This window comes from Nesoenas mayeri, assembly GCF_963082525.1.
Source record: "Nesoenas mayeri genome assembly, chromosome: 5".
NCBI classification, from domain to species: Eukaryota; Metazoa; Chordata; class Aves; order Columbiformes; family Columbidae; genus Nesoenas; species Nesoenas mayeri.
In genome coordinates this window covers 46,275,054-46,288,065 of record NC_137548.1, presented here as the reverse complement: position 1 = coordinate 46,288,065, position 13,012 = coordinate 46,275,054, and positions in this window count along the sequence as shown.

Genomic DNA, 13,012 nt, shown 5'->3' with positions numbered 1-13,012 from the left:
TCATCATCCAACCTCATAAAGAGTTCTTGGGGCAAACAACAAGAACAAAATAAACTTCAGAACAATAACCTAATGAATCACTGCCTCAGGACAGAGTGGAAATAGAATTAGGGGACACAAAGACAAGGACTAATTACTAACTAGACCACCAATCTGGAAGACAGAATGACAGAGGGTGTAAGGAAACCACTCTATGTATATGAAGTAGAGAAGGACAGGGTGAGTCAGCAGCAAGAAAAAAAAAAAAAAAAATGATTTGATGCAAATGAAATCAAGGAGACATTGACAGAATTATTTCCAAGTAGTATGTTTTTCAGTATTTTCCATGAGGTCTTTAGCAGAACCAAATATAATGCGGCTATTGAAGCTTGCAAGGACAGAACTACAAGACCAAGTGAATACACATTGATGAAATGTAGAGGGAGGAAGGTAAGACTACATCAAAGGATATCAAAAATCTCTCTTCAGAGTTGAGGGAGGAAAAATATAGAAGTTAATCAATCCTGCTTTTAACTATATGTAAAAACCACCAACTTAAACCAAAACAAATCAAAAGTCATATTATAAATGCATACCTGTTTCTTTGGAAGAGAAACTGAAGGAATGTAAGATATGTGAATGACTACAAGTCAAGGCATCTGGAGTATTCAGTCCTTACCATACCTCCTCTTTATACTACCTACTGTGAGACAAAAAAAAAAGTCTAGGGAAACACCCTCCTTTCTCAGATGTGCTGCTGAGCTCAACTTGATAGTCTACTTTCCCTCTATGTACAGATCTCCAGCTGTTTTTATGGGAGTTCTGAGTACTCTCTGAGAGAGTTTAAACTTCCTAATAATAACAGGGGAAAAAAAATCATATATATCATATATATATATTACATCTAAAACATGTTAGTCTAAAAAAGACAATTCTTTCAGTAGCACAGACAAGCATCAGAAACCATTCCAGACTTTCTTTGTCTGCAGTTCCTTTTTTTGAAGTCACCCTGTACAATGAATGAGGCAAGGTCTCAATGGATGGTGAATATAAGGGAAGGAATGACTAAAACATGATTATGCACTTGAAGCCAGCATCATAATATTTGTGTAGATGTATACAGTATAACCATTCAATCCCTCCCACATTTTACTGGAAATAAAAAGAAATTTCTACCATAGCAATCTTTACATATGAACTACATCCATGTTGAAGAGGGGAAAAGAAGAACGTGAAGGAGTATGATAAATTTCCATTTCAGCGAGGCTTGTCTAAGAAAATTAAGAAAGTAAAAAGTAGAGGTGTTAATGGATTGTGCATGCACACTTTTATTAGAATTGTTATGGAGCATTAAAATATGATTAAAAATGAATAAAATAATAAAGCTAAGACATTCCAAATTAATTTATCATTTATAAGTTTTATAGCTCTCACGAATCTAGTTTCATTTTAATACTCATTATAATCAATATAGGTACCTATAGAAAAGTATAAGGGTCAACACAGTTGTCTAAATATCCTGTTCAATATAATTTCTTACACGCACTAAATTCATAGGTATGACTAGGGAATAAACCACCTCTTCAAGCGCTTCAAGTGAAGAATATAATGTATAATAATGAGACTAAGTTTGTCCTTTCATCTGCAGGACACTAGAGATAGCTGTGGCACTCTTGGTATGACTGTGTGGTAGGCATGATTCTGAGCACCATATGTCAATGGCTCTGTAACCTCCTTTTGAAGTGAAATAATTTAACACTTTTTTACCAAATAAGCCTTAACTATTACAGCAAACAAACAGCTCTTCTGCATTTTAAGTCAATCCTTCCTCTCCTTCATTTCAGTTGTTTCCAATACTTCTGAAGTTTACTTTTTATCTGTAGTAATGTGCAAATCATCAAAATACATACAGACAATTTAATCAACACTACAGAAGTTTCTGTCCAAGCTAGTATGAAAACAAAAGAAACAAAAATTCATGTAGCTACATGGACAGGTAACCTATTACTAAGGCAAACCTCCAACATCCCTCTCAGAAGTCAGAGAGCACATTTCCATCAGAATTAAGAGGTTTCAGATCAGGCTACATTTTAAAAAGTGGTTTGTTTTCAGAAAACATTTATTTTTTTCTAATTTCTCTTGTTTGCTCTGTGATGGCTCCAGAGATCAGGAGTAAAACTTGACTGGAAAACACTGAAATCTGCTTCTGAGACTAAAAATTGAGGCTATATCCTTTGTTATGAAGATGTCTCTATATACATATACATATACATATATATATATATATATATATATATACATCTCAGTGATCTCTAATTTATATTTTAAATGTTCCTGGATTGTAGCTACTTGTGTCAACATTTTCTGTGTTTAAGTTGAAAATAAAGGGATGAATAATGCGATAACTTGTGAGAGTCTAGAAAGCTGTGTCTTTTTTTTTTCAGGAATTCATTTCTAAGCATGATGGAATAAAGACATCCTGCTTTTACATTCTGCAAACAGCATAGCTTACAGTTGTAATTCTGAAATTCTCACCAAATTCTGCATTAGATTCTCCTACAGGAACTTCTTTGTTCCCACATGGCTTTAGAAAATCTGAAAATTTGGCAAGTAAGTAACACTTAATATTCCTCTTTCACTACATCCATAAAGGAAGAAATTTGAATACCACACTCAGTAAACAGGAAGTGAAAATGCATGCCACTAAATTTAAGCAAAACACTCCTAATTATAACATTAGGTTTTAATTTCCCACACATCAGATTACATCCCCTGAAAACCAGATTTCACTTTTCACCTTCTAAAACATTACTCATATTGTGTTTTTAATCAAAGAGAAATAGAAAAAACAAAACAAAACAAAACACTATTATAAATGGCTGCATGCGTGTTTTATTCAGATTTTTTTAGCAATCTTCAGCTGTTATTTGAATCTTATCAGCTTGTTAACTGGGCCACTGGAAAGGTCAAGAGGAAAACATTTCTGGTAGCATTCTGTCTGAAACAGAACCACTAGAAGAAAAAAAAGCCTGGGAATATTATAGAACAGAATAGTGAAGAAGAAAAACTTCCCAAACATGGAGCTAAGGAAAGGCATAAGCTATTATTTGGTCTTGAACTATTTGGTCTTGAATTTAGGCTATGACATTTTTTTCTTTTGAAACTCCATTTGTAAACAACCACCAACTCAGTATCAGATTTCTACTGAAAGAACACGTCATGCTGGCAATTTTATAATTCAACTTTTAGCTGCAGTAAAGGAATGGATTATGGTGGCTCTCAAGTCTGTCACTAATGGATAATTGCCAGTATTACCCATTATTGTGGAACTCAGCAACTAGATGCAATGCTTAATATATACTTAGAAGAACCCAGAAATAGGAAGTTCTGTTGCTTACAGCCCAAAACATACAGACTGCAGTGCCAAAACCTTAGTATTCCCAGTAAAATTAAATAGGGTTAGTTATGCAACTGGACAATATTTACTAACTATTAACCCATTGCTATAAAAAGGGCTACTTTGTATTTAAGAAAGTGTACAGGAGTGAAGAAAGGACCATCACTACCTCTCTAACTCCCGCAACTAAAGCAGCTTTTCTCTGTTTAGACATGTTAGGATGATTTTCAGCTGTAGTATCTTGGATCGTCAAAGTGCTATAAAGATATGTGACAATGAATTTGAACAGATTAAGTGGTGTATTTGGTCGGGAAAAAGACTCGGATTTCCAGATCAAAAACAGTAGGAAAGAGGCTATAATTCCTAACTTTCTTAGCACTTCATCTCTGTGCCTCAGCTTCTTTTTAAAGAGAGAGAAACAAATGACCTACTCACTTTCAGTATCTACTGCTTTAGACATGAAGCCTTTCTAAAGGAACCCATATCTGAGTGCAATATTCAGAGAAGTTGAGCACTTCTGTGCTTGTTGGTTGTTTAATACATTAGCCAGTGTGCTGACATTTTTGTTATGATGTACTGTATGTATTGATCAGAGGCTCACTGTATTCAGAGAGGCATCTCCTGTTACATTATGCATCTAAAGGAGTTAATGGCTGTGAAGTGGTCAAATGCTCTTGGAATTGGCCCAGTAAAATCAATCAATCAATCAATCATAGCTATAAATCAAGAAGATTGAATAAAGATATTGCTTCCCTCATTGTAGCATCTGAAGGATGCAGTGCTCTCTTTTATTCTATGCTCATATAGCACTTTTCATAAACTATCACAGACACTGCCATAATATAACAATGCTAGAATACTATTGGAAAGAATATGATGACAATGTATAATAGTCTATCTGCTGAACATAAAATAATTCTTTAGTATACTAGAAATCTAACAGCAGTTTAGCTTTATTTCACCTATGTTAGCTACTATGTTTTATGTTGTATAAAATCAGCTTTGTTTGTACTGCTCACTAGTTTTCTAGAAAAAAAACCCAGGGATTACCTCCAAACTAATTTTTATTTTACTTTAAGTCAGTTCAAATATCTGTATTGCTGAAATGAGCAGTGACTTACTGGATTAAAGTAATCTTCAGACAAAAGAGGAACAGCATATCCAGGTCTGCCTGGTGATGTGGGCTGCCTCTTTGCCATCTGCTTCTAAGTAGGAAGAATAGAGGACAGTTCTACCGGAGGGAATTCCTTCCCAAATGCTGCTATTTGGCAGCTGCAGTCTCCATACTGATGCTTAACAAACATAGCAGTAGGAAGCACTCTCAGCATGTGTCTCAAGGTGCAATTCCTTTTGCACTACCTACATACATATTCTTCTGACATTTTACCTCTAGCAATGTAGAAAGCCCTGCAGTGTCACTGTGATGCATCTTACTACCAAACACAAAACAGGCTCAAAAATAAAAAGAAAGCTATATATAGCAAAACTTGAGTTTAAGGTTTTACAAAGTACAAGCAAACAGAGCATTGTAAGGAAAAAAAAAAAAGAAAAGAAAAGAAAAAACAAAACAAAACAAAACAAAACAAAAACAAAGCCCTATAAAATATTATTCTAAACTATGCTTACAACTATATTTCATTCACATCCCTCAAGCAAATTTCTTTCAGAGTACTCTTGTTCGAAGACCATATAGCCAGGAATTCCACCCCTTCCCCAAACTTCATTAAGCTCCACAAGAATAACTTCCCTCAAGTAGGGGAATGACCCATTGGGGACCAGTGTAGGAGAAAGGGATCTGGGGGTCCTGGTGGACAGCAGGATGACCATGAGCCAGCACTCTGCCCCTGTGGCCAAGAAGGCCAATGGCATCCTGGGGTGTATTAAAAGGGGGGTGGTTAGTAGGTCGAGAGAGGTTCTCCTTCCCCTCTACTCTGCCATATGTGACTGCAACTAGAATATTGTGTCCAGTTCTGGGCCTCTCAGTTCAAGAAGGACAGGGAACTACTGGAGAGAGTCCAGTGCAGGGCAACAAAGATGACTAAGGGAGTGGAGCATCTCCCTTATGAGGTAAGGCTGAGGGAGCTGGGTCTCTCTAGCTTGAAGAGACTGAGGGGTGACCTCATTAATGTTTATAAATATGTAAAGGGCTAGTGTCAGGAGGATGGAGCCAGGCTTTTCTCAGTGACAACCAGTGATAAGGGCTAATGGGTGCAAAATGGAACACAGAAGGTTCCACTTAAATATGAGAAGAAACTTCTTTCACATTGAAGGTGATAGAAACTTGGAACAGGCTGCCCAGGGAGGTTGTGGAGTCTCCTTCTCTGGAGACATTCAAAACCCACCTGAACACATTCCTCTGCAACCTGATCTAGGTGTTCCTGCTCCAGCAGGCGGACTGGACTAGATGATCTTTTGAGGTCTCTTCCAATCCCTAACATTCTGTGTTTCTGTCATTCTGTGATTCTGTGATCTCCAACTATGTTGATATGAGTTTAAATGCCCTGGGGACTTCTAGCTGCAGTCAAACATTTTGTGTATGGGAGTTGTTTTCACTTCGCTTTTTTAATAATCATATTGTGTAATTCAAGCTGTTTATTTAGCAATCTTCAGTTCTTGTTGCAGATTTCAGTATCTTCACCATAAATATTATCCCATATTGGATGCTGTGCATCTGACCTCTGGTATATTAACAGCTCCCAGAGACCTCATTTTCTAGACAGGTACAAATGTCACATCAATAAAAAGTATCTGCTTGATATATCCGAGAGTAAATTCTTTCCCTCCCCTTTATTCTTTTATAACATGGTTTCTTTTGTCAGAAAAAGTTTAAAGTAGTTTGGAGCTGAATTTTTCATACCTATCAAATATATGGTGCCAAATCAACAGCTAATCCTTTGCAATTCCTCAAGATGTCAAGGGAATTTAGGAAAGAAATTTTACTATTTGGTATTCAGATAAACTTTTGTACGACCAGTTTTATTCTGCTTTAGTCAAAGCAAAATTTCTACTAAGATAAGTGCAGGACAGCATTCTGCAACAGTACAAGAACCAGAACATTCAGAGGAAGGTGCCTTAACATTCAGTCTTACAAAGTGTGACTACCTCAGACTGTTCTCCTTCAGTATCAGATGACTGGTTTTTTGCCACCTATCATAATAGAACTTGAGTAATGAAATAGCAAGTCAGGAAGAGGAACATCATTAGTAAGAAATTAAATAATAATGGAGAAATAGAGAAAGAAAAAGTGGTAGATGAACAAAAACCAACCTTAGAAAGAAGAAAAAAAAAAAAATAAAGAAGCAAATTGAGACACTGAATCATTGTCATCCTGACACTCTGCAGGGGCTAACTTTTCTACCAGTTTTGAACAAAGGGGGAATTTCACACAGTAAGTTTAAACAAAAAGAATATATCATTTCTCAAAAAAAAAAAAAACCAAAACACAAACAAACAAACAAAAAAACCCACAAACCCACCACACACAAAATTTATTATATACAGTGTTATCAGATGTGGAGAGAGCAATGTACATGGCATCGAGTAATTCAAGAGAAGGCTACCCAGTAACTCATCTCTTTCATATTTGATTTCCCACATAATTTCAGAGATGCAGGGATCTATTCTTGTCACAGTCTGTAGTTTCTGTGAAATATTGAAGGAATTACTGCTAAGTTATACTGTTTCCATTTGTCTCTTAAGTGTTACTGTCTAAGGGTTTGTTCTAAGAGAAAACCCTAGAGGTCTCTTGCTGGGGAAAAAAAAAAAAAAAAAAGCCTCCCAGATTCCACGTATAGATACAAAGAATACAAAAAGTTACTTATCTGAGTATTTGCTTTGCCTGCTAGCAGTGGGCACTGCCTACAGAGTCGTGCATACACGTCCATTGTGACTGTAGCCTTACCAATCACCAGCTGTGTCGAGCTAGTTGTGTACACACAGATCAGTATCTATAGCTACTCAAAACACAAGCATTGTTCTAAACATAGCTATGTGAATTGTTATTAGGAGAAAAAAACTTCTGGTTTGAGTATCTCATTTTTTCTGTTCCGTTACATACTCTGGGACATGCCTTATTCTCAAATGGAGATTTTCACTATGTTTAAGAACATAGTTCATTCTGAAGCTGTATATCCTTCACTTCATTTGAAAGTTATGAACTTTTCCATAAATCATGGAACACAACTGGTTTCTTAGCTGTTAGAAAAGAAAAAATAAAACCAAACCCAGCATTGACTACTATGACTTTACTGTAAATACCTTTGAAGGGTGCAGTGATTGCCACAAATATAAAATTCAGAACAATTCATCTTAGACAAAAAAAAAAAAGAAAAAAAAAGAAAAAAAAAAAAAGAAAAAAAGTATCACTCAGAACAGCAAAATGCAGCCATGTATAAACTAACCAGTCAAAGAAATGCACAGAAAGAGCTCCATTTGCTGGAACAATGTGAAACATTTGTTGTTTGCACCAGAAGCAGAACCTGGCCAGAATTCAAGAATACGTACTTAGTACTGATATCAGATCGATCTCATTAGACTCCAATGAAGGTGAAAGCCTCTTACTGAAAATATAAATTACCTTTTACCCTCCAAATTTCTATTTATATTAAAACAGCATTCTTATCTTCCTCCTCCTTCCATCAAAACAGCATTTTCAACAATAGTTCACATGAAACACAATTTAAGCAGTGAATCAGAGACTGAAACATCAATCCATTAAGCTTTTGTTTTTTCATTAACTGTAGGGATGGAAAAGTTCAAACTTTATTTAGTATGTGCAGATGAAGATAACACAATGTAATCTCATCTAATTTCAGTTTCTTTCCATATTTGCCCTGAAGAGTAACTTATTTTCCCAGTGTAAAGCCTGGAATCCAAACCATTATGTATGGCATTGACTTCAGATTTATAGAATCATAGAAGCATAGAGCATATCAAGCTGGAAGGGACCCATGTCAATCACTGAGTCCAAATCCCTGCTCTTCACCAGACTACCTAAAAGTAAATAATATGACTAAGAGCGTTGTCCAGATGCTTCTCGAATTCTGACAGATCTAGTGCCATGACCTGGCAAGTCTGATCCAGTGACCAACCACCCTTTCGGCGAAGAAAGTTTCCCTAATGTCCAGTGAACTGCTCCTGATGCAGATTCATTCAATTTCCTCATATCCTGTTGCTGGTCACCAAAGAGAGATCAACACCTCCCTCTACACTGACCCTCTTGAGGAAGTTGTAGACTGCAATGAGGCCAACTCTCAGCCTTCTTTTCTGCAAGATGAACAAACCAAGTGACCTCAGCCACTCCTCGTAAATCTTGTCCTTCAAACTTTATACCATCTTGGTTGCCCTCTGGACACACTCTAATACTTTGATGTCCTTCTTATGATGCCCCTCAGTTCAAGAAGGACAGGGAACTGCTGAAGAGAGTCCAGCGCAGGGCAACAAAGATGATTAAGGGAGTGGAGCATCTCCCTTATGAGGAAAGGCTGAGGGAGCTGGGTCTCTTTAGTTTGGAGAAGAGGAGACTGAGGGGTGACCTCATTAATGTTTACAGATATATTAAGGGTGAGTGTCAGGAGGATGGAGCCAGGCTCTTCTCAGTGACAACCAATGATAGGACAAGGGGTAATGGGTTCAAACTGGAACACAAGAGGTTCCACTTAAATTTGAGAAGAAACTTCTTCTCAGTAAGGGTGACAGAACACTGGAATAGTCTGCCCAGGGAGGTTGTGGAGTCTCCTGCTCCAGAGACATTCAAAACCTGCCTGGACGCCTTCCTGTGTAACTTGATCTTGGTGTTCCTGCTCCGGCAGGGGGATTGGTCTAGATGATCTTTTGAGGTCCCTTCACAGTTCACAGTATGTTTGGGATTGGAAGGGACCTCAAAAGATCATCTAGTCCAATCCCCCTGTCGGAGCAGGAACGCCTAGGTGAGGTCGCACAGGAACATGTCCAGGTGGGCTGGATTGTCTCTAGAGAAGGAGACTCCACAGCCTCCCTGGGCAGCCTGTTCCAGTGCTTTGTCACCCTCACTGAGAAGAAGTTTTTTCTCAAATTTAAGTGGAACCTCTTGTGTTCCAGCTTGATCCCATTACCCCTTGTCCTATCATTGTTTGCCACCGAGAAGAGCCTGGCTCCATCCTCGTGGCACTCACCCTTTATATATTTATAAACATTAATAAGGTCACCCCTCAGTCTCCTCTTCTCCAAACTAAAGAGACCCAGCTCCCTCAGCCTTTCCTCATAAGGGAGATGCTCCACTCCCTTAATCATCTTTGTTGCCCTACGCTGGACCCTCTCCAGCAGTTCCCTGTCCTTCTTGAACTGAGGGACCCAGAACTGGACACAATATTCCAGATGTGGTCTCAACAGGGCAGAGTAGAGGGGAAGGAGGACCTCTCTTGATCTACTAACCACCCCCCTTCTAATACACCCCAGGATGCCACTGGCCTTCCTGGCCACAAAGGCACAGTGCTGGCTCATGGTCATCCTGTTGTCCACCAGGACCCCCAGGTCCCTTTCCCCTACACTGCTCTCTAATATGTAATTTCCCAACCGATACTGGAATCTGGGGTTGTTCCTGCCCAGATGAAGGACTCTACACTTTTCCTTGTTAAATTTCATCAGGTTATTCCCCACCCAACTCTCCAGCCTGTCCAGGTCTCGCTGGATGGCAGCACAGCCTTCTGGCGTGTCAGCCACTCCTCCCAGCTTAGTGTCATCAGCAAACTTGCTGATAGTGCACTCTATTCCCTCGTCTAAATCGTTAATGAATATATTGAATAATACTGGCCCCAGTACTGACCCCTGAGGCACTTCACTAGATACAGGCCTCTAACTAGACTCCGCACCATTGACTACCACTCTCTGGCTTCTCTCCTTAAGCTAGTTTGCAACCCACCTCACTACTCTATTGTCTAGACCATACCTCCTCAACTTAGCTGTGAGGATGCTGTGGGAGACTGTGTCAAAGGCTTTACTGAAGTCAAGGTAGACCACATCCACCACTCTGCCATCATCCATCCACCTTGTTACATTCTCATAAAAGGCTATGAGGTTGGTCAAGCATGACTTACCCTTGCTAAAGCCATGCTGACTGCCCCTAATAACCCTCTTATCCTTGATATGCCTTGAGATGGCACCAAGGATAAGCTGTTCCATTACTTTCCCAGGGACAGAGGTGAGGCTGACCGGTCTATAATTACCCAGGTCCTCCTTCTTGCCCTTTTTGAAGACTGGAGTGACATTTGCTTTCCTCCAATCCTCGGGCACCTCTCCCGTTTCCCAAGACTTCGCAAAGATGATGGAGAGCGGTCTAGCAATGACTTCAGCCAGCTCCCTCAGCACCCGTGGATGCATCCCATCTGGACCCATGGATTTATGCGTGTCCAGACTATTTAATTGCTCCCTAACTCAGTCCTCATTGATCAAAGCAAACTCCTCCATTGACCTGGCTTCATCCAGGGTCTCAGGGGTACATGGCTCCCCAGGACAGCCTCCGGCAGAGTAGACAGAGACAAAGAAGGCATTCAGTAATTCTGCCTTCTCTGTATCTTCTGCCACCAGGGCACCCACCCCATTCATCAGTGGGCTTACATTGCCTCTGGTATTAGTTTTATCCGCTATGTATTTGAAAAAGTTCTTTTTGCTGTCCTTGACCCCTCTCACCAGCTGTAATTCTAAGGAGGCCTTGGCTATCCTAGCTGCCTTCCTACATCCTCTAACAGCAGCCTTATATTCTTCCCAAGTGGCCAGCCCCTGCTTCCATGACCTGTAAACTCTCCTCTTCTGCTTGAGCATACCCAACAGATCCCTATTCAACCACGCAGGCCTCCTGGCTACCTTCCTTGACTTCCTACGTGTGGGGATGCTCTGATCCTGAGCGTGGAAGAAGCATTTTCTGAATGCAATCCAGCTCTCTTGGGCCCCTTTTCCTTCAAGCAGTCTTGCCCATGGGATTTCCCCCAGCAATTGCTTGAAAAGGCCAAAGTTAGCCCTGCAAAAGTCCAGGGTTGCAATTCTACTTGCTATTCTGTTCCTGCCACACAAGATGCTGAACTCCACCATCTCGTGGTCACTGCAACCCAGGCAGCCCTCAACCTTTACTGCTTTGACCAGACCCTCCTTGTTAGTGAGGATAAGATCCAGCAGTGCACCTCTCCTAGTCAGCTCCTCCACCATCTGCATGAGGAAGTTATCATCAATGCACTGGAGGAACCTCCTGCACTGTGGCTGGCTGGCTGAATGGTCCTTCCAGCAAACATCAGGGAAGTTAAAATCACCCACAACAACCAGGGCCTGTGACTGTGAGGCCACTCTCAGCTGCCCATAGAAGGCCTCATCAACTTCCTCAGCCTGATCTGGTGGCCTGTAACAGACACCCACAACAGTGTCACCCCTGCCAGCCTGCCCCTTGATCCTGACCCATACACTCTCAATTCGCTCATCATCCACTCCTGGGCAGAATTTAGTACATTGTAGTTGCTCTCCCACATAGAGCACGTGTGACTTTGCCATAAGAGGAAATTAAGTTAGTTAGACAGGACTTTCCCTCGTGAACCTGTGTTGGCTATGACCAATGACTGCATTGTCTCTCAAGTGTTTTTCAGTAACTCCCAGAATAATCTCCTCCATAGTTTTACCAGGCACTGAAGTGAGACTAACAGGCCTGTTACTATCAGGGTATTTCTTCCTACCTGTCTTGAAAACTGGGACAAAATTTGCCAGCTTCCATTCAACTGGGAACTCTCCAGACTCCAAAGACTGTTGAAAAAATAATAGAGAGACATATGATAACACTGGCCAGATCTTCAAGTACTGTGGGATTAATCCCATTGGGCCTTATAGATACATGCACATCCAGCTAGAGCAGCAAGTTCAGGGTTGGCTGAGAATTTATCATCCCCCCAATCACAGTCTTCAAACACGGGGCTCCAGGGGTCCCAGGACCCATCATCAGTGTTAAAAACAGATGTGAAGAAGGCATTAAATGTCTCTGCTTTGTCTGTGTCCCTATTTGTGAGGTTACTGACCTTATCAAGTAACAGACCAATGTTATCTATGATTCTCCATTTACTGTTAATATATTTTTGTTGTCCTTCACAGTGCTGGCCAGCTCAAACTGCAATCAAGTTTTGACTGCATAAATTTTCTCCTTACAGCAGTAAAGAGCATCCCTGTCATCCTCCCATGTCACTTGTCCTTTTTTTTTCCCTTGCACTTTTCCATACACTTTCCTTTTCTACCCAGGTTCTAGAAGAAGATACCTACACAGCCAAGCTGGCCTTCTGCCTTGTTTGCTTGATTTCCCACACTTTGGAATTGCCTGCTCCTGTGTTCGTAAGAGATGGCTCTTAAAAACTGACCAGAATTTGTGAGCCCTAGTACCTTAGAAAACAGATTGTCAATAGATCTTACTAACCGTTTTCTTTAGTAGTCTGAAGCCTGCTCCACCCACAGCCAGGGTCAAAGTTTTGTTGGCAGTTTTTCTTCTATTGCCAATGATTTGAAACTCAACTACTTCATGGTCACTGTGACCAAGTCAGTCACCAATCACCACCCACTCGTGAGTCGCCTCTGTTTAAAAACAACAATTCTATGAGGTCTTCTTTCCTAGTTGGCTTCCTTAGTACCTGCAAG